Source organism: Sinohyriopsis cumingii, chromosome 10 (assembly GCF_028554795.1).
Source record: "Sinohyriopsis cumingii isolate HCF-2022 chromosome 10, ASM2855479v2, whole genome shotgun sequence".
Classification (NCBI taxonomy): domain Eukaryota; kingdom Metazoa; phylum Mollusca; class Bivalvia; order Unionida; family Unionidae; genus Sinohyriopsis; species Sinohyriopsis cumingii.
This window is the reverse complement of record NC_142970.1, coordinates 22608311-22634846: the sequence shown is the minus strand read 5'-3', so window position 1 is coordinate 22634846 and position 26536 is coordinate 22608311. Positions and strand designations below refer to the sequence as shown.

The 26536-nt window shown below is 37.6% G+C and overlaps 1 long non-coding RNA gene across 6 annotated transcripts; it reads left to right on the top strand.

The window, feature by feature from the left end:
- LOC149789712 (uncharacterized) lies at positions 1–25252 on the top strand. Of its 6 annotated transcripts, none has more exons than XR_016423709.1 (8): positions 1–860; positions 1358–1479; positions 12190–12304; positions 22591–22680; positions 23533–23729; positions 24230–24387; positions 24583–24689; positions 25142–25252. It is a non-coding gene; the product is annotated as an uncharacterized LOC149789712 (long non-coding RNA). The 6 variants fall into 6 exon arrangements; XR_016423706.1 differs by having other exon boundaries at positions 411–860; XR_016423710.1 differs by lacking the exons at positions 1–860; positions 1358–1479; positions 12190–12304 and adding an exon at positions 20705–22245.
- Positions 25253–26536: the final 1284 nt, after the last annotated feature.

The following is a 26536-nucleotide window of genomic DNA, read 5'->3' as shown; positions in this document are numbered from 1 at the left end:
ACAAAATCTTAATAGCAATTTGATCACTTTTGCGTCATTTGACAGTAAGAATAGTAATAAATAGAGGATAATTTCTTTTCCTACGTTAGGCCTAATACCTGGTATGTTTTTTAGTGTGGTACACACACAAAAAACAACCCCAAAACAACACTAACAACATTTTAAAAAACCCACAAAAACGAGTGCCGTGCCGAAGCCACGGGCTAAAATGCTTTATTATCATTTTTTTTTATTTATAGCATCAATCACAAATTGAAATATATACAGTATTAGCGTTGGAAAAGAAAGTTTTCTTTTTGTTATATTTTTTTTTTCTCACCCTAGCGAAACACTTTCTGCAAATGACCTTAATAAAGAAAAATAATAAATTAACCTAAACCACTTTGAATGTCGACCGATCTTTTATTTACACGGCATCATGCGCGGAAGAAAATACCAACTGAACCGGGATTTCAGACAGCAGATGAATTGAAGTTGATTCATTGAACATCATTAGCAATTGTACAATCAAACAGATGCAACAATGAAAAGTGGAACTATGAAAAATCGAGAATGTTAGATTTGCGAAGGATTTATTCCGAATCATTGTCTGCTAATAGAGAATTCATGTCAGTTGCTGTGTCGGCGATGCCCACAGAGCGCGCCGTCCAAATGTGAAGTTGCGTTTTGCTGACAGACATAACACTGTGCTATAATTTATCTGATGGCATGTAAAGAAGCTGCTTAAATTATAGTATTTAAAAGTTTCTTCATTTTGTAAGAGCTCAAGAAATTAATTCTGGTTTGAAAGACAAGATGACGGTAAAACTCAGAAGACGTAGCTGTACAGTACCGTTGGTGTTGGAGACGTCATAATAAAGGTAACTGCGTTAACTTCGCTTTTTGTTTGGTAATTTGTTGGATATTATCTTTTGCTGATCTTCTTTGAGCTTGGAGTAAATTTTACATTCTAAACATTTTTATTTGCACTTATCTGCTTAATATGTATTGCTGGGATATCATATAGAATATGAAGTCAGTATAATGGTACTATATTTTACATATTTGAATGATAAAAGACTGGTAAATGATATAATGATAAACTACAAAATAAATAATTTGCCCATTATCCCAAATATGTTAATTAAAACAAACATTGAATGTAAATTCAGATATAATGAGCAGTTGTAAGAAGTAAGAAATAACATTTTATCCATTGAACCTGTTATGTGTTATCATCATCAGTTTTAAAATAAACACATGGAGACAAGTTTGCTTAAATTCTAAAATTAACACACACACACACATATGGTATTTTAATCTAATACAGAAATGGTGACATTGATATATGCAGACCAATAGTTTTTTTCTTCTACAGATATAAATTAAAAAGCCTAATTCTGAGAGTTTCACCTACAACATTCATGATGGGAAAGGGCCACTAATTAAGAGCTGACATATGTGGAAGAAAAATACCATCCATGTTGAAAAGGGCTAGAGGTAATGTGAGAAAACATAATTTATCAATCTTATTTAACATTATTGTTGATATTTTATCTCAACTGGTCAAAAGGCTAAGTGGGTTTATGTAATGGTCCAGAGTGTGTTATTTATTTCACATCCCCTTGTGTCTTTCAACAGTAAGAAATTAGCTACTTTGGAGTCCATAGTTCTGATCAATTTGTTTATATAAAACTTGGTTTTGGGCTTAAATCAACATCTTGGATAAATCTAATAATGAGCAAAATCCAAGTATATACATGTGATCATGTATAAGATTAGTTGAGTTTTTTAACCAGCCTAAAAGCCATACTTCCACAATATAGGCTAAAATCATTAAGTTGTCCTTGAAGTTTGATGAGTGTTAACCATTAATAATAATAAGGTGATCTTTCATCTGAGTATATTACCACCGCATGCAATATTTATACATGTAGTGCAGTTTTTACTAAACGTAGAATACATGCTTATATAAATGAGATCTAGATTGAAGAAGTGAAGATGCATACAAATACATGAGGTTATAACCACTACTGCTGATTCAAGTTTGATCATACTTGGCCATTGGGCTTATATAGTCAAGTTTCACAATGATGCTTATTATGAGTGTGATAAAGGTATGGTAGTGAAGTGACCTTGCATCTGATTGGCAGAGTTTCTTATGATTTGCACAACAGTGTTTATGATCCAATTTAGATCTGACTTGTTTAATTATTTGCTTGTATGTCTGAGGCTATAAGCAAAATCTATGCATATAATGTGGTGGTTCTACATCTCACTAGCCATTCTTGCTACTGCTCTTAAAACTATTTCTCATTAATTTTATCAGACTTGGTGAATAGATTTATCTCATCAAGATATAGCAAAAGAGCAATTTTGTAAAAAAAAATATTCATTCATATTAAACTCAAATTCTGCATCTGATTGGTTGACCTTGCAAATACTATAAGGGCTCTATTTCTGACAAAAAGATTATTTTGATCTAATGTAGCAGAAATGCTTATATGATAAAAACATTGAACATATTTGATGACAAATAAGAAATAGTTTTTCATGCAAATTTGATAAACATTGATAAATCGGTTCATATCATTAAAAGCTTGGAAGAGTTTGATTACATGCGAGACCATCACATATTAATCATTCTTTATTTAGAGAATTATTTTTGTCAGGATTTAGTAAAATATGTAAAATCAATATGGACTGGTTTTGTTATGTACAGCAACACTAGTTGTTTACTGAGTACTGAGGGAATTGGAGTAAGGCAAGGGTACATTGCAGTAGGTAACCTGGTTGACTTGATAACAGGATTTTAACACAAACATTTTTATCAGGAGTCTAGCATACTAACCATTGATTCACTGCAGATCCTGCCCCCATTAGTTACCTTTTAATACATAAAGCATTTGGGTTTTTTATGTCACAAATCCCATAGGGATTAAAATTAACATCATAGGTCTCACTGGATAGTTTCGTATTTTGACATCCCTCTAATTTTTAAGGTAGAAGGCATGAACCTAATTATCACAAGACTAGCATTTATAAATTTACACATAAGCTAAATCTATAATGTGGTTCAGATTTACTTTGAGTTAGGCATGGAAATAGGTTGGCTTGTTGGTGACTGCCTGTCACAGTTAGATGAGCATTGGAGATCATATGCGTAACTTAGTCTGCAAATGAGCTGCCGACTTTTATTTGTGTCTGCTACAGAGGTAAATATAAAAAAATCTTGATGGTAGAGGGGTGATGAAAAGTATGCTAATTTGTTATAGTACTAGTGAACTTTATTCATGCATAAGGCACATACTGATTCTTTTAGTTGCCTTGTCACAGAAAAATATTGAAAATAGCTATTTCTAGTAAAAAATGAATGTAAAATGTACCTGCATCCTTTGACCCTACCAGAACCAAACTAAAAGCTCAAATTTGTGCAGCTGCTTTTGCTCATCACAAACATAATTGGGAGTATAACTGCTAACCCTACCCTCTAGCACACATTTCATTCATTCATTGGATTAAAGTCGCGTGCACCTTTCGGTATGTGCGACTGTTTAGTTTGTACACGTTTGTGTACTTTTTGAATTTAGCGATTAACCGCTACTTATACAATGCCCCCAAGCAAGCAAGCCGAAGCCCAGGTGCCCCAAAAGGTCCCGCCCAGGCTCTCGTCGCTGCAACCTTCTCCATCGCTGTACTCCGTTGGTGGTCTGTTTCTGCATCCTGCATCTCCTTCCTCTCTCATTTCAGGCAGTAACCGAAGCACACCAGCAGCAGTATTATTAAATTTTCGTTGCAATCAATGCCCAGTTCCCTATATTTATTGGGCTATTCCTGTACTATCTTGCCAAACATGTGATTGTCACATACGCTTCAGATATTCCTGAGTTGTGAATTTTCCTATCTTTTGTAAGGTCTATTAAATTTTGTGTACTTTGCGTACTTGAATTTTCCGAAAATTTTTTCACATCTAGTAGGCTTTTAGTAGCCCTTTATTTTGTTTTGGAGATCTCAATTTGGTTAAGTATTTCGTACATGTGGCTTTAAACCAATCAGTGTGTTTCAGGGCCAGTAAGTTGTTGGTCAAAAGAGGGCTTTCGTGGGTCAGAATGAAAGCCCTATGTGGTAAAATTTGTTTGTAAAAAGAAAAAAAAAAAAAAGAAAAGAAAAAAAAGGTGGGTAGGGAGTGTGTATGCTATATTTGTGTGATGGCTATAGACATTTTTGTTCGTTTTTCTGCTTTTCCCACATATCCCGACAACACACATTCACGCTCACTTTCTCATTCACACTTATAAGTAGATGTGTGGGGGGGGTGGCCTTATTTATTTTGTTTGATTTCGGGAAGGCAATTCTTTTCATACTGGGGGGTGTGGGTGGTTTGATTATTTGAGGCATACTCTTTTCATTGTTTCTGCCTTCATTCCCCAAGGTCTGCAAGTGTCCTGTTCTTTCTTCTTTTACTGCCTTAGGACGTTTAACTTCATTCTGTGCCTTTTCCTGCTCTTCTTTATTTCAGCTCTTTCTGCCTTATCCCGTGTCCGTTTCTGTTTTGGTCTTCTCGTCCTTTTGATACTGCCATGTTCGCCGTGAGATGTTTTCTTCGAGGGAGGTGGTTTGATTGCCTTTGTTTCCCTTCGCTTTGACCACTTGGCTATTTACCTGTTATTTTTGTTTAGCTTAGCTATTTGTGATTTATTTTAATGTATATTTTTTTTATTTTTATTTTTTTATATTTTTGTTATTTTTTTTTTAACCTACATGCATGCCGTTATAATTCCGAAACAGTGATTTTGTAATATTTTGTCCTTATCTGGTTTTTATTGTTCGGGTTATGATCGGCTGTGCCAGTCTGTGAACCCATGATACCGAGCCGGCCATCACAATTCCCAAACAGTGATTTGTAATATTTTGACTGGTCTTTGATTTACTTTTTAATATTTTTTTTATTTTTTTATTTTTTTCCTTTTTTTTTATTTTTTTTTTTTTTTTGAACCTACGGGGCCTAGCATGCCGTTATAATTCCAAAACAGTGATTTTGTAATATTCGTCCTTATCTGGTTTTTATTGTTCGGGTTATGAGCGGCGGCGTCAGTCTGTGAACCCACTAGCCCGAGCCGGCCGTCACAATTCCCAAACAGTGATTTGTAATATTTTGATTGGTTTTTTTCTTTTTTGGTTCGATCTTTTAGGTTTATTGGTTTTAATTTCTTTACATGGTCTCTCTTTATACCCAACCCTTCATTCGGTTTAGATTTGTCCCCTTTTGCCTATTTTGTTAATGAATGTCATGATGTTATTATAGGTCATTCCTATGTTATTGCTTTTTGCCACAAGTAACTCCGGGTATGTCCACCGTTCTCCTATTTGTTCCTGTTGAGATTTTAGTTCGGCCCTTTCCTGGTTGTATTTGGGGAATATATTTATTGAGTGTGCGATTGTTTCTGGAGTTGGGCAGTAGGGGCAGTTTTCGGTTGGTCCCCTTTTTATGTGTTTCCCTGCGCATCCTGCCAATAGTGTTTTACCTGTTCTTATTCTATTTATTATTGTTATATCGTATGGATTTTTGAAGGTCGGACTTTCGACTTTTCTACTTACTTTTTTCATCATCGTGTGTATTAGACTGTTTGCATCCGATTTTTCCCATAGCTCTTGCCACATGTCATTGATCTTGTCCCGGATAATGCTATTGATTTCAGTGACGCTGTATGCTATATTTTGGGCTTTTGGTTCGTTTGTGGCGTTTTTTGCTTCTGCATCTGCTTTGTCATTGCCTGGGATTAGGATGTGAGAGGGTATCCATACGAATTCAACGTGTTTGTTGTTTATTTCAATCTCTTTAAGTAGCGATCTTGCATGATTAATCATATTAGGTCTGCTCTTGGATTGGTCCATTGCTAACGATTGTAGTACACTGTAAGAGTCGCTTAGAATGACTGCCTTAGTTGTGGGGTATGTTTTTACATATGTTAATGCCATTAGTATTGCCATGAATTCTACCGTGTATATAGCGCATTGGTCTGGGAGTCTTTTTCCAACGGCGACATCTAATTTTGGGATCACTATCCCTGCTGCAGTTTTATTTGGATTTTTGGTTTTTGATCCATCTGTGAAGATTTGCGTGTATGTCTCGTATTTGTTGTCAATTTACGTTAGTATTGATGCTCTTAGTCCTATCGGGTCATTTTGTTTTTGTCCTAGTTTACGTAAGCTAAGATCTATTTGTGGTGTGGGACAGGTCCACGGGGGGTCTGGGTAGTACCTTATTTTTTCTGGGTTGATATTTGCGATTTGAAATTTCCTTTTTAATTCTATAATTATTTTCCCACTAGGTATTTTTTTATTTTTTTCCTTTTGTATCGAATGGTTTGTCGCATGCTAAGAGGGCTTGTAGCGTGAGGTGGTTGGGTTGGTGTATTGATATTCGAGTCGAGTATCGCAGCATCAATTCCTTCCGCCTTAGGTCTAGCGGGGGTTCTCCTACTATTATTAAGATATCTTGTGTGGGGGTACCATTTAGGACGCCGGTGCATACCCTTAACGCTTTTGATTGGACTGTGTCTAGTTTCTTTAGTAACGTGGCGTTCGCCGCTCCATATACCTGGCAACCGTAGTCCAGTTTTGCTCTTATAAGTGCTCTGTATAGGGTAACGAGTGTTTTTTGATCAGCCCCCCAATTCACCCCTCTGAGGTTTCTGAGGAGGTTGATGTCTCGTTTGCACTTCGTTACGAGTTCTTGGATATGAGCTGCCCACGTGAGTTCGTGGTCGAATACCATACCTAGGAGTGTCGCTTGTTTTTCGAATTTGATGGGTACCCCCTTTAGGGTTAAGTTTGGAGTGGGTGGGGGGTGGCCACCTCCCGGATTGAAAACTATGCCTACTGTTTTTAGAGGTGACAATTTAAATCCCCATTTATCTGTCCAATTTCCTATATCGTTTAGTCCTTTTTGTAAGTGCTTGGTCGTTTCTCTGCTGGCCGGGTTGCCAGTTTTCCATACGGCGCTGTCATCGGCGAATTGGGATAAGTCAAGGTGGTTGGGTTTTACCGCTGTTTCCAGGTCGTTTATCATTATATTAAATAAAGTTGGGCTGATTACGCTTCCCTGTGGCGTGCCATTTTCCAGTTTGTATTGTTCGGAGTAGTCTTGTCCTAGTCTGACTTGTATCTTTCTATCGGTTAGGAAGTTAGCAATAAGTTTGTATATATTGCCAGTTATTCCGTATGGTTTAAGTTTACTTATCAGTCCCTTAGTCCACATTAGATCATATGCTTTTTCCATGTCTAAGAAGATGGCTGTAACATATCTGGATTTTTAAAATTTTTCTCTAGATGCTAATTTGACAGCGGTTTCTAGTCTCATGAGTTGGTCTGTTGTGCTTCGGTAGTTGCGAAACCCGCTCTGTGTATTAGCTAGTAGTCCTTTGCTTTCTAAATGGTATTTCAGCCTGTTGTTTACCATAGTTTCCATTATTTTACATATATTGTCTGTTAGTGATATGGGCCTGTATGATTTTATATCGCTTGAGGGTTTTCCAGGCTTAAGAATCGGGACCACTACTGCCTTTTTCCATCTTATAGGTATGGTACCGGTTTCCCATATTTTATTAATGAGGTTAAGTGCAATTGTGACAAGTTTTTTGGGTAGGTTCTTGTACATTTCATACCCCAAAGTATCCTCCCCGGGGGATGTGGTCTTTTTGCCGGCGAGGGCCTTTCTCCATTCGGCTTCTGTAAACGGAAGGTTTAATGGGCCGTCATTATTTCCTGCTTCCTTTATGTTGTCAGAGTTGCTTTCCTCAAATTGCCTTTTATGATTTTTAAACTTATCCTCTAAGTTGGGATTGCTGCACATGTTGGCGAAATAGTTTGCGAATAATTCTGCCTTATGTTTGTTGTTTTGTCCAGGTATGTTGGGGGTTATTGATTTAGTTTTGCCTCTCATTTTTTTAATTCTTTGCCACACCTCCTTCGATTTTGTGTTAATATCTAGTTTTGAGCAGAATTCTCTCCATGAGTTTTGTTTAGCTATCATAATAGTTTGTTTGGCAGTTTTTTCCTTTTCCTTGTAGTAGTTAAAGTCCCTATTATTTTTAGTTCTTTTGAATTTGTTTAGAGCTCTTTTTTTCTCTTTAATTGCTATCTTACATTCATTATTCCACCAGGGCACCGTGGGTTTGGGTGCTACTCCTTTAGTTTTAGGAATTGTTTCTTGGGCCATTGTGTTAATGGTTTCTATTAATTTGTCATTAAAGGTGTCAATGTCCCGGTGATATATTGTTTCTGGGTCGATTGAGTCACCTATCTGTTTGAACCTAATCCAGTTGGCCTGTTCGTATTTCCATCTTGGTGTGAAGGACGCTTTATTTTGAGGTATTCTAATTTGTATTTCTATATTTATAAGGTAATGGTCACTTCCCATAGGGTCGCTTTCATCAACTTGCCAATCAGAAATGCCTGCTAATCTTGGTGTGCATAGAGATAGGTCTATTGCTGATGTGTGGCCTGTTCTGTCATCTATCCGGGTGTGCATTCCGTTGTTTAGAAAAACTAAGTTGCATTTTTGTGCCCATTTTTCTACAATTTTTCCTTTAATGTCCGTCTTTTGACTCCCCCATAGTTCATTGTGCGCATTGAAGTCCCCGCATATTACCACCCATTCTCCACAGTCTTTAATCATTTTGATTGTTTCGTCTGCACTTAAATTGCGCTGCTCATTTGTTTCATAGAGGTTAACGATTAGTACCTGCTTAGTTTGAGCGGTTATTTTGACTATCTGTATTTCGAAGTCATTGGGCGGTCTACTATCTGTTAATTTATGCATTTCTGATGTAATTCCATCTCTAACAAAGGTTGCTAACCCCCCTCCTCTTGCTGTGGGGGATCGATGCTTTAGGTATTTGGTGTTGTAGCCTATGATGTTTGGGATACATGAGGTATCATTTAGGTGGGTTTCCTGTATGCATATAACATCTGGTTTTCTTTCCTGTTGAAGTATTTTGTTATTTAGTTGGTCAGCGTGGGCCCTAAGGCCGCGTGCATTCCATTGCCATATTTTGATTTCTGCTCTGGAATCCATCTCTAGTGCAAAAAGTCTTAATAGTTTGTTTAATTTACTGTTGTTTTCATTTTATGCGTGTTTCCTACCAGTGAGGGTGCTACCTATTTATTTTGTTTTTGGTATCCTGATTTTTGTTTTGGCCTGCTTATAGTTTACCCCATGGGAGATCATATATTCGACTAATAGGGCTTCTCTAAGAGCCCTGGGGCATTCTGGGTGGTTTGGTTTGTAGTTACCACTACAGTTAGCGCAGTGCTGATTGGTGGCGCTACATGTTTTCCGGTCTGGGTGGTGAAGACCACATTGATTGCACCGGAATAGGTTTCCGCAACTCTTAGAGTAATGCCCCCAATTTTTGCAGTTGCCACAGAACCGTGGTTTGTTTTTGAAAGCAAAAATTTTTTTAGCCTTGAGTTTTTCGGCTATTTTGATAGTTTCTGGGGTGGTGCCCTTAAAAAAGAGTACCACTGCATTGCTATCCTTTCCCCTTCTTGTTTTTAGGCGGATTGCTTTCTCTACTTCCTGTCCTTTACTCCTTATGTAGTCTACTATTTCATTGGTTTTATTTTGAGTTGATACGTATATGACTCCTTTGTTGTGTGTTTTTGGGGGGTTTGGGTCTATGTGTTGTTTTGTTCTGTTGTGTCTAGTGACCTGAACATTTATTTGGCCTATTCTTTCAATTTCCATATATTTGGCAATCTGTTGTTCAGTGGTGCATTTGATTATCAGCAAGTCGTCTCTAGTGCTTTTAGGCGTGAATTCTCCTTGGTGATGTTTGTTCAATTGCCATGCTATGGTTTTAAAGGCTAACTTCGTTATTTTGGAATTTACTCCCTTGACGAAGAGAGTCAGTTCAGCGGGGTGTTTCTTGTTTTGGATATTTTGCAGACTGGTCTTTTTTCCCCTGGTGTTTGTCTCTTTAGCTGACTTTGTTTCGTTGTCCATAACCGGCTTGCTGGGTCTTGTATTCTGACAGTTAGTGTGTTCCTTATTCTTTCTAACTGGTATTTGGGATTTGGTTTTCCTATTATTCTTACCTTTTGTTGAGTCGTGTGTGACTGCTTTATTTGTGGTAGGGTGAGGGCGTTCTGTTTCATCTAGTAGGTTCTCAGTTTGAGTCCCCTGGCTGCTAGTGTTTTTAACCAGCGTGGTCTGGGTTGTTTTTGTGCTTGTTGAGTATTGTTCCTCAGTTTGGGTACTCATGTCGGATGTAGTTTTGCGGTTACTCGGTAGATTGTCCACATTCTCGTTTACGCTTGGTGACAGGTAGAGTCTACTCATCGAGTCAGTTGGGGTCGAGTTGAAAATTGGCGTTAAGAACTGTATCTGTCGTTTTTCTCTTAGGGGGGATGAGACTGCTTCGGAGTAAGTTTGCCTTAGTTTATCTGCCTTTAGGTTGACCATGCAGCTGAGATAACTATTTGATGATGTGACATTAATTTTGTTGTTATCCATCTTGAGTTCTTTATTTGATGTAAGGTATATATGACGGGATATTTCTTTAGTTTTAATCCTGGGTTTGTTTTGATTTCTTGCAATTTATTTGAGTTTAATTCTAGCTTAAAGCTATCTTAACTATACTTTATTCTACTTAGTACTATGAAAAAGCAACAGCTGTAAGGGGATATGCAAATAGCTTTTATTCTGATTTGTGTAATTAATTATTATATTACTATTATCCAATTTAAACTTATTAAAAATTATTTTCTAGCCAAATGGTCAGAGTAAAAGGTTTTACTTACCCCGATCCAATTTTCTTTTTAAGATCTTTAGAGTTTTTAAATACAGCCTTCTAATTATACAAGTTTCATTACATTGGTCAATAATTAGTCACATGTGATGACACTTGTAACTAATCAAACCACAGCCACTGAGAGCAGACTAAGCACTGATATTTATATGGTACAGTGGCAATATACAGTCTGTCTGCCGCAACACATGAAACAAACTGGACAAATCTGAAAGCCTTGAATTTGACTTTATTTATCTGTATGGTAGAACAGAACCTGAGTTGAAAAGCTTTTAAAGAAAGACCTTGATATCAAACCTAATAATAACTGCAGGAGTTATATTATGGATAATTAACCATTCTCTCAGTTTCAAACTGGGCATTCCATCCCATGGGGTTCTAAATGTAAACCAAGTGTAACTGATATCCTAATGAACTGTAAAGACCATAGCAGCACAACAGCAGGGGACCAGATATGTCCAGATCCAGAAATCATAGACCAGTTTCAAACTGATGATGAACCACATAAAAATTACACATCTGCTAGAACTTATGAAGATAACTTAAATTGCATTATTATTAATCCTCCTCACATTCATCATAATTGAGATGCATCGTATATGTTTTATTGTAAAATAGTTTATGCAACATAATTCAGTGAAGACCTTTGCTGCCAATTTACCAGTGAACCATTTGTTTCAATGAACATATTTTATGTTGTAACAAGGAGCATCATTTAAACATTATGATACACTTATCATACCTGTACATGTATATGAAATCTTAATACTAACACTTATACTTGCAATACTACTACTAATAAAAACACCTGCATTGATAATTTGATTATGTTCAATTGGACTTGTATCTAAATGATCACCAGCTGTATGAAAAGACATATTTTAATATATAGATATTGGATGGAATACTAGTTACCACAATTGAATAGTCATATGATAAATGATATATTATTTTAAACAATTTATATTTGCAGTGAAACATACTTTTACATTATTTTCACTTAAATTTCACTTATAGAGCAGTATACTCTGCATTCATTAAATTACTGAAATGGTTAATAATACAACAACAAATACTGCAACTTCCAGAATCACAAAAATCAAAAGATATAAACAAAAACTTCCCTACATGTATCAACAGTTGTCACTTAATAGACAGAACTCTGAAGATTTAGAATAGGATGTTAACAAATTAGGTATTCAAGTTAAAAAGAAAAAAATACCAAGTAAGCTTACTACCAAACAATCAAACAATAACAGTGAATTTTAGTACATTCCCAGGAAACAGAATATATGATTTTTCTTAACTTGATCTGATACATCTTAAATCTATAGAAAATGATTCATATTGTATGACTAAAATATTATGTAAACAAAAATTCCATCACTTTTTTCAGATGCAACATGCATACCCCAACCCATCCTTCTTGATCATAAAGTATACCAGCATTCCACTATAAGATGGGGAGCTGTAGTGGCTCAGTGGTTAGCTTTCTGGACCTGTGAAATAAGGTAGGTTCAAATTCTACCATCAGACCAACCTGGGTTAGCTACCATGGTGTGTCCTTGGGCAAGGCACTATACTTAAAGTGCCTTGGCACTAAATAACTTACTTGTGTTGGTTTACCATAAAAGGCCAAACCAAACACAAAAAAACAACAACTTTAAAATATGAGTTTTGTCAATACTAAGTAATTGAAAATCATACTGAAGAAATGTTCTTGTTAATACAGTTTAATGGATCTAAAAAATCTCTTTCTTCTGCAGGAGTTTAAAATGTTAAATTAAAAAGGTCATGGTACACATTGCTTTGTTCGTACACATCAGGCTCCGTAACCCATATCCAACTAAAAATTTTAGTAGAGTCTGAATAAAACATATTTTAATCTGGATGATAATATTCTTTTTCCATTCATATATTACACCACCAAGATTGATCCAAATAAGATTACATTTTACTATAACACTGAGGATGAGTATGCCTCTTAACAACTGACAAATGTGGAGAGAATGGAGTTAAACTGAACTTTGATTTCTTTTCAACCATAGCACAAGATGATCATTTATTATGAAAAAACCTGAATAAAGTTGGAGTTCATAACCATGACAGTCTTGATTCAATATAAATTCAATATATTATTGTTGTCTTGAGGTATAGTTCTGTATATTACAATCTCACACAAGATCAGGGTATATTTTAGTACCATACAGTTAATTCGGGATTGTATTAATACCTATTCTAGTGAATGAACATTAAATAAGATTTACTATTTTGGAACCAGTTGCAATAAAGTTTACTAAACAAGAGAAAATATGACTTTACTATAATATCTAAAATGTAAAATCTGCAAACAGAATACTTGCTTGACTTTACACTTCAGCTATATCATAATATTTATTTGAAATGAATTTATAAAAATGGCATTAAATTGGGTTTCAGGCTGGTAATGACAATGGTAGTAGTGAATAGGGACGGTCTAGGGACTAGGGAACTTCCATGTTAAAAAGGGCATATCCACTCTGGGGACTATGTAATTTAACATGGGAGAAAAAAAAATATCCATTCTAGGGACAAGGGGAATTTAACATGGGAGAAAGAAAAAAAACTATTCACTCTAGGGACAAGGGAAATTGAATATGGGGAATAAATCGTGGGACTGTCTTGGGACTAGGGGAAATGGAACAGGGTCGGGACCCTATTTTAATAAGGTCCCGACCTGATGGGTCTATGAAAATGGAACAGGCGAAAATTGAAACAGGGAGGGGTCTCTATTTTTTTATTATTTTTTTAAACAAAAAAATAAAAAAAGGGGTAGGCAATTGAAAGTCAAGATCTTTTCGAGAGATAGGAATGGCCCTGAAAAGGGCCTTTGGTTTTATGTTAATATACCCTTAATATAAAGGGCATCTGTGACATCTTCTTCTTGACCTTAGGCTGCGCCTGACTGCAGGACCATAGATTAAGACTCTTTTGAGGCATCCTTGATGCTCCACATAAGATTCTTCGCATCCACAGGCTGGTGTCTGTCCTGTGGATAACTGTCCAGTTGGATCGGACATACATTGATATGTCCGTCCGGAACATCATCGAAGACACAAGCGTTGAAGATTGTACATCGGTCCACATGTTGGGGTGCTGAGTAACAGGTGAAGGAATGCAGTGAACTGTACTTATTTATAGGGGGAGGAAGGATTGAAACGGATTGAGTTTGTTGACCAATCCAAACACGCGTTACAAAATTCAGTCAGCCCACGTCCAATCCGAAGAGAGCAGTCTGTGACGTCACATAGTCTATATAGATTCGCTAGCGCCTGTACGCAGTCAATCTAAGCGACAGTTTTTCAACATGACGGAAACTCAGAAAACGATCAGTTTGGGTGCACTGATGGTGGAGACTACCCAAGGGAACCCAGACTTACTTTCAGAAGAGGTGAATTGGGATTTTGTGGATTTTTTTACCTTGCAAGAATTTGTTCCTGAACCTTCGTCACCTTCTCCTTCATTACCGCACATGGAAAATTTTAGACAGAGACAGAAAGAAGAATTGGAGAAATTTATACAACAGCAAAAGGAAGCGGAACAAGCTTTTCTCCTACAGCAACAGCAGCAAGAAGAAGAGGTAAGAAAAAAACAACAACAAGAAGACGCAGCAGCAAAGAAACAAGGGTGTCAAAATCAAACGGTCACGGTACTGTTAGACATTTTCGCGGAGTTAAGAAGTCTGAAACAAATGTATCAGACTTCTTTATTACGGCCGAAGAGAATACGACCTTCCCAAGCTAAACACTCCAACCCTGTGACTACGCCTACTGCACCACCCTTAGTGATTTCGACGAAATCATCATCAACAGTACGCAGTCCAGAAGTAAGCCTTGGTCATGGCAAAGGCTTAAGACAGTTAAAGTTGATTGTTTAAACTCACCCCTTACACCAAAAAAGGCCCTTTTCAGGGCCATCCACGTCTCTCAAAAAGAGATAGACTTTCAATTGCCAATAACTAAAAAAAAACATTTTACCCAATAGTACCTGTCTGTGTATGAGTGTGCGTGAGTGTAGGTTCTTATTTTAAAATCAAAACCCAAAGACACTTACCTTTTATAATTAATTTATTCTTTTATAAATATTTACAATTCACAATTCACAACAGAGCACTTTAAAAAGTTCATAGACTTATTCTGTCTCATTGTTCACTCTCTGTTTTTTTTAATTTCTTCACCGTCATAGTCTTTTCCTCCTCTTCCTCCTCACTTTCTTCCCTTCTTTTCTTCTCCTGTTTCTTTTTCTTCACCTGTCTGTTTTCTTCCTCTTCTTCTTCCTCTTCCTCTGAAGAATCCCTCTCTTCTCCTGACTCCTCTTGTTTCTTTTTTGGGCAGTCTGGTGACCAATGTCCTTTTTCTTGACAATAATAACAGGTATCTTGACTTTTGTCTCTTCTAACCCCTTTTTTTTCTTTTTTGACGGTCTGGACACTCTGAAGACCAGTGCCCTTTCTTCTGACAGATATAGCAAGTATCTTGACTTTTATCTTGAAAGGAAGGAGAGTAGTCCCTCGGCTGGTCTGAAGAGAATTTTCTAATGACCCCTCGCAAAGCTCTGATGAAACGTTCGATCTTGGTAGTCTCTTCCATCGTTGTGCTCAGTTGGAGAGTGAAATGAATAGTGAAAGGACAAGACACATACCCTTTATATACGCTGGTCTGCTATGACTATAAATTAATCCATGGTGTTTAAACATTAGTCATTTGACTTTTTGCTATCGAGATGAAATGATCCAATTCATTTGAGAAGAAAGAAGAAGAAAGTAAGAGGCAGAAACGTGATCTATCGCCTTGTACTAGGGCTGAAGTCTTGGCACAAATTCATGCCAGTGATTTTGAAGAGGACATGAGTGAACCAGAATCCAAACCCTCTAAACAAAGTTTACCACCCTTAGTCAACCCTGAAAAGTACTATGACATTCGAGAGACGGAAAAGCGTCCCTCTAGAAAATTTAGAACTACGGCTTACAAATACACAGTGAAGTTTAAAGATTTCAAGTCTGAAGTACTGTTAGAGAAAGCAGAAGGGTTCATCACCGACATGTGGGATTCTTTGCTCACCACACTCAAGCGACAATGTCAACCCAAAGAAGATGATCGCTTGAGACTTTCCATACAACATGACGGCTTGAAATCCCGTGTTTGGATCGAGTTTAGCAGCCCTGCAGAATTGACCACTTCCAAAGTCATGGACAAGATTCAACACGTGCAACAATCTAATGACCAGTTTGACATCACCGATGGAAAAGCCACACTGGACATGACCCACGTCTCTCCTCCTCAAGGGACCGGACAATGCAGAAAGACCTTATTGGTCAACAACCTTCGCATTACCAAAACAAGTCTTGTCCAAATTAACAATTTTCAAGACCACATGTGTTTAGTCCGAGCCATCGTGGTGGGATGAACCTATGCCGACCAGAACGACACGGTAGAATGGAAAAGAGCCTGGGAGAACATTCGAAAATCGAACCGAGCCAAACAACGAAATGAAGCAGAACTTCTGTTACAACAAGCATGCCTGTCCAAAGACACATCCTGTGGCATTCCTGAGATGCAAAAATTGCAAGATGCCCTAGCTCCACGATACACCTTGAAAGTGCACCCTCAAGAAGTGCGCGGGTCTCTGTTGTTTCGAGGGAAAGACTTTAAGGATGGAAAATACATTCACCTCTATCATCACGATGACCATTTCGATACCATTACCACTATCACTGGATTCCTGGGATACAAATATTACTGTGAGAAATGTGACTTATGATGGTTATAATAATCGAGAGCAACACAAACATTGTGGATCGAAATGCTCAGGATGTTTGGCCTCTCAACCCTGTCTGAGCGAAGGGCAAGAACCAGTGCATTGTCCTGCTTGTCTGCGCACATTTGTCAGCCCTGCCTGTTACCAACAACATCTGAAGATGCAAAGTTCACAGAAGAAATGTGCTTGTCAACTCCTGAGATTGTGCCCAATGTGTGGACAAGGTCTGTGTATCAACAGTACCAAGGCACACGTACGTTCAGGAAAGAAAAAATGTCACATTTGTCACTGCATCGTTTACTTGGAACACCAATGCTACATGCAAAAATACCAATCCCAACCAGAGAAAGAGGATGGTCACAAGAAGAAGAAAGGCAATTTCATCTTTTTCGATTTCGAATGCATGCAAGAGACCGGTATTCACATTCCTAATTTCTGCGTGGCTCATCGAGCGTGCGAGAAGTGATTCAAGAACCTATCTTGAGTTATTGCCCTCACTGCAGTAAGATTCCTGGAGGGCGTGAAAAAATCTTTCGGGGACCGAACACACTAGCCGATTTCACACAATGGGTCTTAGACCCCATCGACAAGACGTGGAGCCAAGAGGACATGGAACATTATTATGGAGATTGTCATCACCATGCCACGGTGATGGCTCACAATTTCTCCGGATACAATGGACAGTTTCTTTTGAGATGTTATATGGAACGTGGCATCGAGCGTCCTAAAATCACTTTGAACGGAGCCAAAATCATTTTCATGCAAGTGGGACAAGTGCAGTTTAAAGATTCGATGAGCTACTTAGCCATGCCTTTGAGTCGAATGCCTAAAATGTTTGGAATGACAGAAATGGCTAAAGGGTACTTTCCATACTTTTTCAATACAGAAGCCAATCAACACGCCGTTCTACCCCATTTGCCTCAGGCTCACTATTACGACCCTGACAACATGCGTACCGAACGAGAAACTTTCTACGCTTGGTACCAGGCTCACGCCTCCGACCCTTTCGACTTTCAGGAAGAAATGCTAAAGTATCGTCGTTCCGACATGGACATTTTACGGCGATGCTGTGGAAAATTTCGAGAATTGTTCATGGAACACGGAGGGGTTGATCATTTAAAAGAGGCTTGCACCATTGCCAAAGCGTGTTCCTTAGTCTACCGACAACGATTCATGCTTGAAAACACTGTGGCTGTCATCAGTCCTCAAACGACCAACTATGTCAAACGTCAATACTCGGTCAAAGCCCCATGCTGGTTGCATTACTTGTGCGACAAGGAAGACAAATGGATTCAGCATGCCCGCAACGGACAGGGCGAAAAGATCATCGGAATGCATTCGGTCGATGGCTGGGACTTAGAAAACCCCAAGATCATGTACGAGTTTAACGGTTGCTTATTTCACGGATGTCCCGTCTGTTACCCTGACCGCGGCACTAAAAATCAGTTCTTACAACGAACCATGGAAGACTTGTACCAGGCCATTTGTCAGCCATGCCTAAAGTTAGAACAGGAAGGATACCAAGTGGTGGAAATGTGGGAACACAAATACAATCACCGTTTGAACACCGATCCCGAGTTTAAACGCCTCATCGAAAGTTACCAGTTCATGGACCCCCTGAACCCAAGTGATAGTTTGTACGGAGGAAGGACCAATGCCACCTGTTTGCTGTACCAAGCTGACGAAGAGAAAGGAGAAGAAATCAAATACTTGGACGTGTGTTCACTGTATCCCTACGTGTGCAAATATTGTTGCTTTCCTGCAGGGCACCCACAATTGTTCACCGAACACATCGACCTAAAAAACATTCGACAATACGAAGGCTTGATCAAGTGCAAAGTTTTGCCTCCCACGAACCTATACCATCCCGTCTTACCTCGCCATTGCCAAGGCAAACTTATGTTTCCTTTGTGCCGTACTTGTGCTGAAACGTGCAACCAAGATCAACCTTGTCATCACACCCAGGAAGAACGGGCCTTGACGGGGACATGGGTCAGCGTAGAATTGTTCAAAGCTCTGAACATGGGATACCAACTGTTAGAAGTGTACGAAATTTGCCACTTTCCCCAAGACACAATAATTCCACAAGGGTGACCCCACGCAGAAAGGCATTTTCGCAGACTACGTGGATGCCTTTTTGAAACTGAGCAAGAAGCCAGTGGCTATCTGTCCTGGTGTCACACTCCCGAAGACCAAAAGACATTCAGAGAGAAATTCTGGGCACAAGAAGGCATTACTTTAGATCACATTGAGAAAAACGAAGGCAGGCGATCGTTTGCTAAAGTGATGTTAAATTGCTTGTGGGGTAAAATGGCACAATGACCGTGTTTACCCAAGACGGAGTATTTGACCGAACCTTCCCGCTACTTTCAGATGATTCACGACAAAGCCAAATTCATGAAACACGTGGACGTCGTTCGTGAGGATTTGATCTTGGTGAATTACGAAGAAGATCTGAACTTTGTAGAAGATGACCCCTTTGGAAATGTCATCATTGCAGCTTACATGACAGCTCATGCTCGCTTAAAATTGTACGAAGCTTTAGAACTGTTAGGGGAACGTGTCTTGTACTTTGACATGGACAGTTGCATTTATATCGATCACCCGAGTCAACAGCACCCTGACATCGAAGGAGACCGTTTAGGAGCCTGGACAGACAAGCACCCCGATGACAAGATTCTAAGTTTCGTCAGTGGCGGTCCCAAAAATTACGGCTACGAATACTGGGACAAACAAAGAGAAGTGCACACGAAGTGTAAAGTGAAAGGACTTACTCTGAATTATCGTACCAGTCGAGTGGTCAACTTTGGCGTATTGAAAGAAGCCTTGCAGTCTAGAGAAAGTGACCACCTATCAACCCAACAAGATTGTACGTTTACCCACACACCACATCGTCAGTCGACCCTTGGAAAAAGTCTATCAAATCGTGTAGCAGAAGCGAGTGCGGCTTCCCACCCACTTTACTTTGCCGTATGGACATGTCGGTATAAAACATTGGTTGTAAGAGGATAGCCACCCACCAGAAGGATGACTTCGCCACAGCAAGAATCGAGTGAGAAATGCAGTGAGAACTCCAAGTTCAAACCCTACCATTTTCCAGTCTTCTTACCTAACTATTGTGATTGTGCCCGTCGATTGGACACGTTTCAAAAATGGCCTACGGATAGGGAAGGATTACCTTCTTCGTATGTTTTAGCTAGAACAGGATTTGTCTACTTTGGACCTGAGTCAGGATTGGGATACGAAGTACAGTGTTTCGCTTGCGGACTGAAGTTACGAATGGATCTATGTATCTACAAAGATTCAGCTATTCTGGAACATACTCGATGGTCTCCGCACTGCCCTTACCTTTCAGTGGCCTTTCCACCCATTAAACTACGGTACAATTATGACGGTACCTTAGAGACGGTACCTTCCAAAACTAGACATAAACACATTGCATCCTATTTCATTGTTGTTTCTTTTCCACATAATAGCTTATTTTTTATAAAATGTTAAACTTTACTAATCTTTTTTCAAGATCACTTTAGTTTGCAAAAATATATCTTGTCATTTATTGGCATTCTACATTGAATTTTGTAAACTAGCTATAAACCTGACCTAATTACTCAACTTAACTGCTGACAGAAACAGTCTACAGTAAATGTATTTCATTTCTATAGCTCGATGGATAAACATTACATCTTTTAAAGCTGTGCACAGAATAGGCCGACATATCACGAGTCAGGAAAACATGGGGGTGGTATCCCCTGTGTCCAAAATTAATATCATTTTGAATAGAATATTCTAGTGACAATTGCCTCTTTTCAAATGGTAAGCATTGATTTTTTTATTTTCGTCAATCTGTCAAATTCGGTATGCATTTTGCTTTAATATTTGAGATGGAAACCTTAGGTGCATATAAATGTCAGACAGCATTGTACATCATGGATGGTGTCCAACATACTTTTATGATCATAAAACAAAATCCCATTTTGTAGTTATGGCCACTGATTTAAAAAATATTCATCCAAGCTAAATATAATAATAATAATAATGAGGACTTTGTATAGCGCCTAATCTTTAGAAGCTCTAAGCGTTTTGCAACATTAGACAACATAAAAACATACACAATGATATGATTACAAAAACAAACACCATGAAATTAGAAAACATAAAAAACATGCTGAGAATATTTAAGGTAGTTAACATTATTAAGTCATTAAGTTTGTTTTTGTAGTCAGAATAAGTAGTTTTGAGAGCACTCTTGAATGGGATCACTGCGTCTTTGTGTCTAAGTTCAGTGGGCAATTCATTCCATGTTGCTGGGCCCTGGTATGCAAAAGAATGCTGTCCATGTGACTTTGTTTTCATAGTGAGAATAATGAGTATATGATTGTCGGAAGAGGAGTGTAAGTATCTTGCTTGTGTGTACACATAGGTGAGGTCGGATAGGTATGTTGGACTAGAGTCTGTCAGTGAAATGTAGCACAGAGAACTAATGTTGTGTTTGATTCTGGATCGAATGGATAGCCAGTGTTGGGTACAGAGCAGCGGGGAGGTGTGCTCTGATTGTGGTACTCTAAGTATGATCCAAGCAGCTATGTTTTGAACTTTTTGAAGTCTCTGCAGTAGATATTAAGATGAACCAGACAGAATTGAGTTACCTTAGTCCAGTCTTGAAAGCAGTAATGAACACACAAGTGTTTTAGTGGCATCAGCTGAAAGATATCTGAGAATGGAGCTGATGCGTCTCAGCTCAAGATATGCAGCCTTGGATATGTTCATGACATGTTGGTGCAATGTGAGAGTACTGTCCAGAGTAACACCTAGGTTTTGTACTGATTGTGTGAATTTAATGTTGGTGTTGCTGATATTTATTGTGTGAGGTAAAGGATGTGAATGAGAAAGTCTTTGTGTTGTAATCAGAATGGCCTCAGTTTTATCATCATTCATCTGCAGCTTGTTACAAGTCATCCATGATTTCACATCAGAAATGCGCATCTCTACACCTTGGATGGTAGCATCAACTTCAGTTGGGTGGCTAGATTTGTATATTTGGGTGTCATCAGTGTACAATTGGTGAGACACTGGATGATGATCTATGACACTTGAGAGCAGCTGAGTGTATAGAGTGTAGAGAACAGGTCCAAGAACAGGCCCCTGTGCAACACCACAACATAGATCAACTGGGCTGGAGTGTAATCTATTTGCAGACACAATTTGTGTCCTGTGGCAAGGGCGATATGCAGATTGTACATTGCTAAAAAGACTGTTTGAATTCAGACAAGATGCAAGCTGGGATTGAACAACCTTTTGTAAGATTTTTTATATGAATTGGAGATTAGAAACCGGGCAGTAGTTCTTTAAATCCTTATGGTGTAGTGTTAGTTTCTTCAGCAGAGGTTGTACAATGGGAGTTTTGAAAAATGATGGAAATCATGCTGATGAGAGAGAGATATTAATAACATCAGTTAGTGAAGGCAATACTGGATCTAAGCACTCAAGCAGCAGTAATGTTGGAATTGGATCAAGTTCACATGACTTTGGTGCACTCTAGGATGATTATTTAAAGATGAAAATCTCAAGTGGAAACCTTTCTGGTCAGCCATCTCATCCAAAACCTCCTGAAATGGAGAGTATTTTGCAGACTCCAAGATTTCCTCTTATCCTGCTGGTATGTTCTATTTAGTTTATCTGGTCTCTTTTTATTTTTTATCAATTGCTTTTATACCATGCCACAATTGGAAATTCTTTATCAAAAGTATGTATAAATTTCATTATTTTTCTGTCTGTTTAATAAGATGTGTTTAAGAGTACTTACTTACTCATGATGCTGTATATATGAGATTAGATGTTTTGTTAAAAAAGAATGCATTTTGTGATATATTGTATCACTGCTTTATATACAGTGGTCATTGCAACCAGTATGCATTTTGTTTACATGCCAAAAAATCCAGTCTGATTTCTTTGTTTCTTTTTTACTGCAATTAAGGAGTAGTGATAATCTTTATACTCTTAGCTGCATCCAGAAGGACAACACCATCACCATCCCCATCCACTCTGGAGTGGAGAATATAAAGATTTCTCTCTGCCAGTTCCTCTGCAAGTAGTAAGTATTGAGGATGGAAAAAAAATGTACATTATAGAATAATGAAACAAATACTACAGGTGTTGACTTTTATATAATCTCTTATTTCATTTACAGCTCTCTAAATACGAGTAGGTCAATTATACACTGTATTTATGAATTTAATTCTCATCTAAGGTAGTAGAACTGTTTTATGTTTGACAAAATGTTGGGTAATTTGTGGCCATACACTAAAAACACATTTTGTAGCATTTAAAAATGCTTATGTTCAATGCACGTAAAACTCATTGGTTTGTTGTCACTTCAGTTGATAATAGTCTTGTCATCTTGTAGACATTTTGAATGTTAGTGTTCAATGCTAAGGTCGTATACATTGATTCAACATCAAAATTTGTTTGCAAAATGGAAGATTATGACATGAAAACACAAGCTCTTATAGCTTAGATACTGTTATTTCAGAACATTGTGAGATGTTAATTAATTAAATTATAGGTCATAAAACATACTGTTCAAGACTTATTTGTGCAAATAAACAATGAATTGTTTTTCATTGATGTGTCGACTGTTCATCATTCCATTGGTTTTTTTATTTTTCTTTCTGATGTATACCATTGTCTTGTGTAAGTCAGACGCCTAAACCATCTACATTGAATGCAGACTTTACAGACACCAGCAGTGAAACAACATATCCAGGGAATAAAAAAATAAAGGATTATAGGGAAAAGTTTTCATATAAACTGTACAAAAACCATGTATTTCATTTCATAAATATATTTCATTGTTAAACCCATGTTCACTGTACAGATCTTTTTAAGGAGTTTATAATAATGATCTTGATCTTTCAAAACTAATTTCATCACAAATCTGTTACAGATTTCCAGTTCAATGTACTTATGAAACTGGACACAAATATTGAGAATTTGTTGGAGCAGCTGGCCCTCCAAGTTCATACACAAGGCCCAGACACAGAATATAGAGAAGAAATTCTTGCAATGCCATGTGATTCAGTGGAGGAACTAGAGGGCCTTTGCCAGAGGTTGGAGGAGAATCCCAAACTCTCTAAGAAGATGGTAAATTGGGGCTTTATTTTCTATTTAAAAAAACTGTTATAACCTTTATTTGCTGTTGTGAACCTCAATATGCATTATGCAAGTTCTGCAGTGCCTGTATAATTATTTTTGGGGGTGGGGTGAACATGTAGTGGTCGGCTGTTTTTTCTTACGGATGTAGGCCAAAACATGTTTAGAGATGAACATGTAACAGGTATTTTACTACATATACACTATTACATATTATGTGGCTACTTTAATTCAATCCTTGAGTGAATGTCATTTATGAAGTTAATAGATTCACGGTGGTTAATTTGGTTTATAATTGCTATTAGTACATTGTGTTGCATAGTTAATGTTATCAAATTTTTTTCAAGTTAGAGAAATTAAATTTGCTTGCAAAACCATGGCAAAAAATAACTATATACAAGCATATTTTGTCACATCGATCATGAAATACTACTACTAATAATAATATCAAAATCAAAAAATAGTAATATTATTATTATTATTATTTTCAGATATGCTACTTGAGCTCCCTTGGCAGGTTTACAATTGGGGATAGTGTCTGCAGGATGATGAAAAAGCTTAAAACAAAAAGACTGGCCAGAGTATAGTCCAAAGGGACGTAAAGGGAAAAAAGCATTTCAAGAGCTTGTGATATGTCAGGTTTTGATAAGTAAGTATGGCTTGATTTAAATTGTGTTTTTCATGTGACTTGCCAGAGATTTTTAAATGAATTGATAAAGTAACTTGAGACACATTTCAAAGTACATGTTTTAAAAATATTCCATTGATTATTGCTGGCATTTAGAAAAATGCAATGCATCCTTTGTTGTGAAACTTATTTTAAAACATTGTATTACTCATGCAGAAGCCTGCTTGAAAACTAATGGCAAAGCAAAGGCAAATGGAATGGAAGAGACCATATCAGAGACCCTCAAATATGCACCCAACCAACGCAGAATGATAAAAAACAAGGTAATCCAAATGACTCTTATTTCATCAATATTGGATTCAGTTTCGTCTTTTAAAGCATAGTATTTGCAAAGCGGATGCATTTCTAAACTGATAACAAAATCAGCTTATCCTATTGCCCAGGACTATCAGAGCTAGAGTCCAGCTAACTACAATATGCATATATCTTGTCTGATCGGACAAGTGCCTCCATTTGGAATTTTTATTCACATGAAATATTTGGATGAAATAAATTCATCTTTGTGCAAATTGATTGCACCATCCACTTGCCAGAAATGACAAGTAAGTGCAAAGTTATCTTGTATCATGGCTTAACGATAGTAAGGGAAGCACAAGTGCAGTGAAGAAAATTTCATACATTTTTATAATGCTGATTAACATGACTTCTGCATATGTAACTAGTGCTGAGATGATATGACCTTATTTAAGCATTACAATTTTGTTTTAATTTGCAGGTGCCTGAGCAGAAGAAGTAATAGATAAACTTTACAGTGGAGTTGGAGACTGATTCTGATTCATAATCTTAATTAAATCTAGAAAATAAACATTAAAGTCATATTAAACTATCTGTTGTATTGTTTCCTTCTTTCATTTTTCTCTTAAAAACAAATGTCTGAACCTTTAGTCTGTAAATTCAGTGGATTCCTTATCAGCCCATCTACTTTTACTTTACACCATGCTACTTTAAAAAAAAATGAATTATCCCCATTGGGGTAGGTCCCCCCAACCCCCCACCCTACTTTGTCAACTTACCTGCCACATTTAAATCTAATGGAAGGCCCTGCTGTAAAGCCTGTTAGTAAAACTACCCAACAAGAGGATTTCATACATTTGCAACTCCTAGATGGATGGTAATGTTTTCATTTTTGTAATGTAGATTTGGACATTCTTGCCACCAGTATGGAATATGTGTTTCAGAAACACAAGCAGCTTTCATCAGATTTGCATATAGGTTTTATATGTTGTGAGTATGTTGTAGGAAGTTTTTTTAAATAACATCATATGAGATGATGCCAGTGGAAATGGCAGAAAAGTGTCTGTATTGTTCACCAACTACACCTTGTTCTTACAAAATGTGGCTGTTACACATTCCCATGATGATGTCACTGACAGCCATCAGTGAGGAATGCCCCAACAAGCATAATACAAATTGCTTCCATTGTAATTGTTACAATTCCATTCTGACCACTCCGGTGTCCTAGTGGTTAGAGCGTCCGCCTCAGAAGCGGGAGGTCATGGGTTCAAACCCCATCCAAGTCATACCAAAGACTTACAAAAATGGTATTAACAGCTACCTCGCTAGACGCTCAGCATTAAGAGGTTAGTGTTAGGACTGATCGGCCTGGTGTCAGGATAATGTGACTGGGTGCAACATCATACTACATGTTTGCAGCATGATGCCCCAGTGCTATACATCACTATAAACTGCCACACTGCAGACATCGTAGCAATATGACTGAAAAATTATTCAAGCTACCTTAAAAATCCAATCACACACACACAATTCCATTCTACGATCCAGAACCAACACTAATTCCGTACTACAGTTCTTGCATTTCAATCCAATTTTGCTTTTGAAATGTAGTGCCACTCAATTCATAATGAACCCATTCATTTCAAACACTCTCAAATACTTATTATTCCTGTCTACAACTGAAAAATATCTATATAAAAAAACGTGTAACTGTGTTTTATGCAAGGGCATGGAGATGCACAAAAACTTGCACCTGAAGCTTGAATAAAACCCCGACTGTGGATAAGACTTTACCCATCGATTACCCCAGCTTGGGGATAAATTCCGACCGTGGCGATTTATTATATATCCTATGACTGCTCCAGCTTGAGGGCAA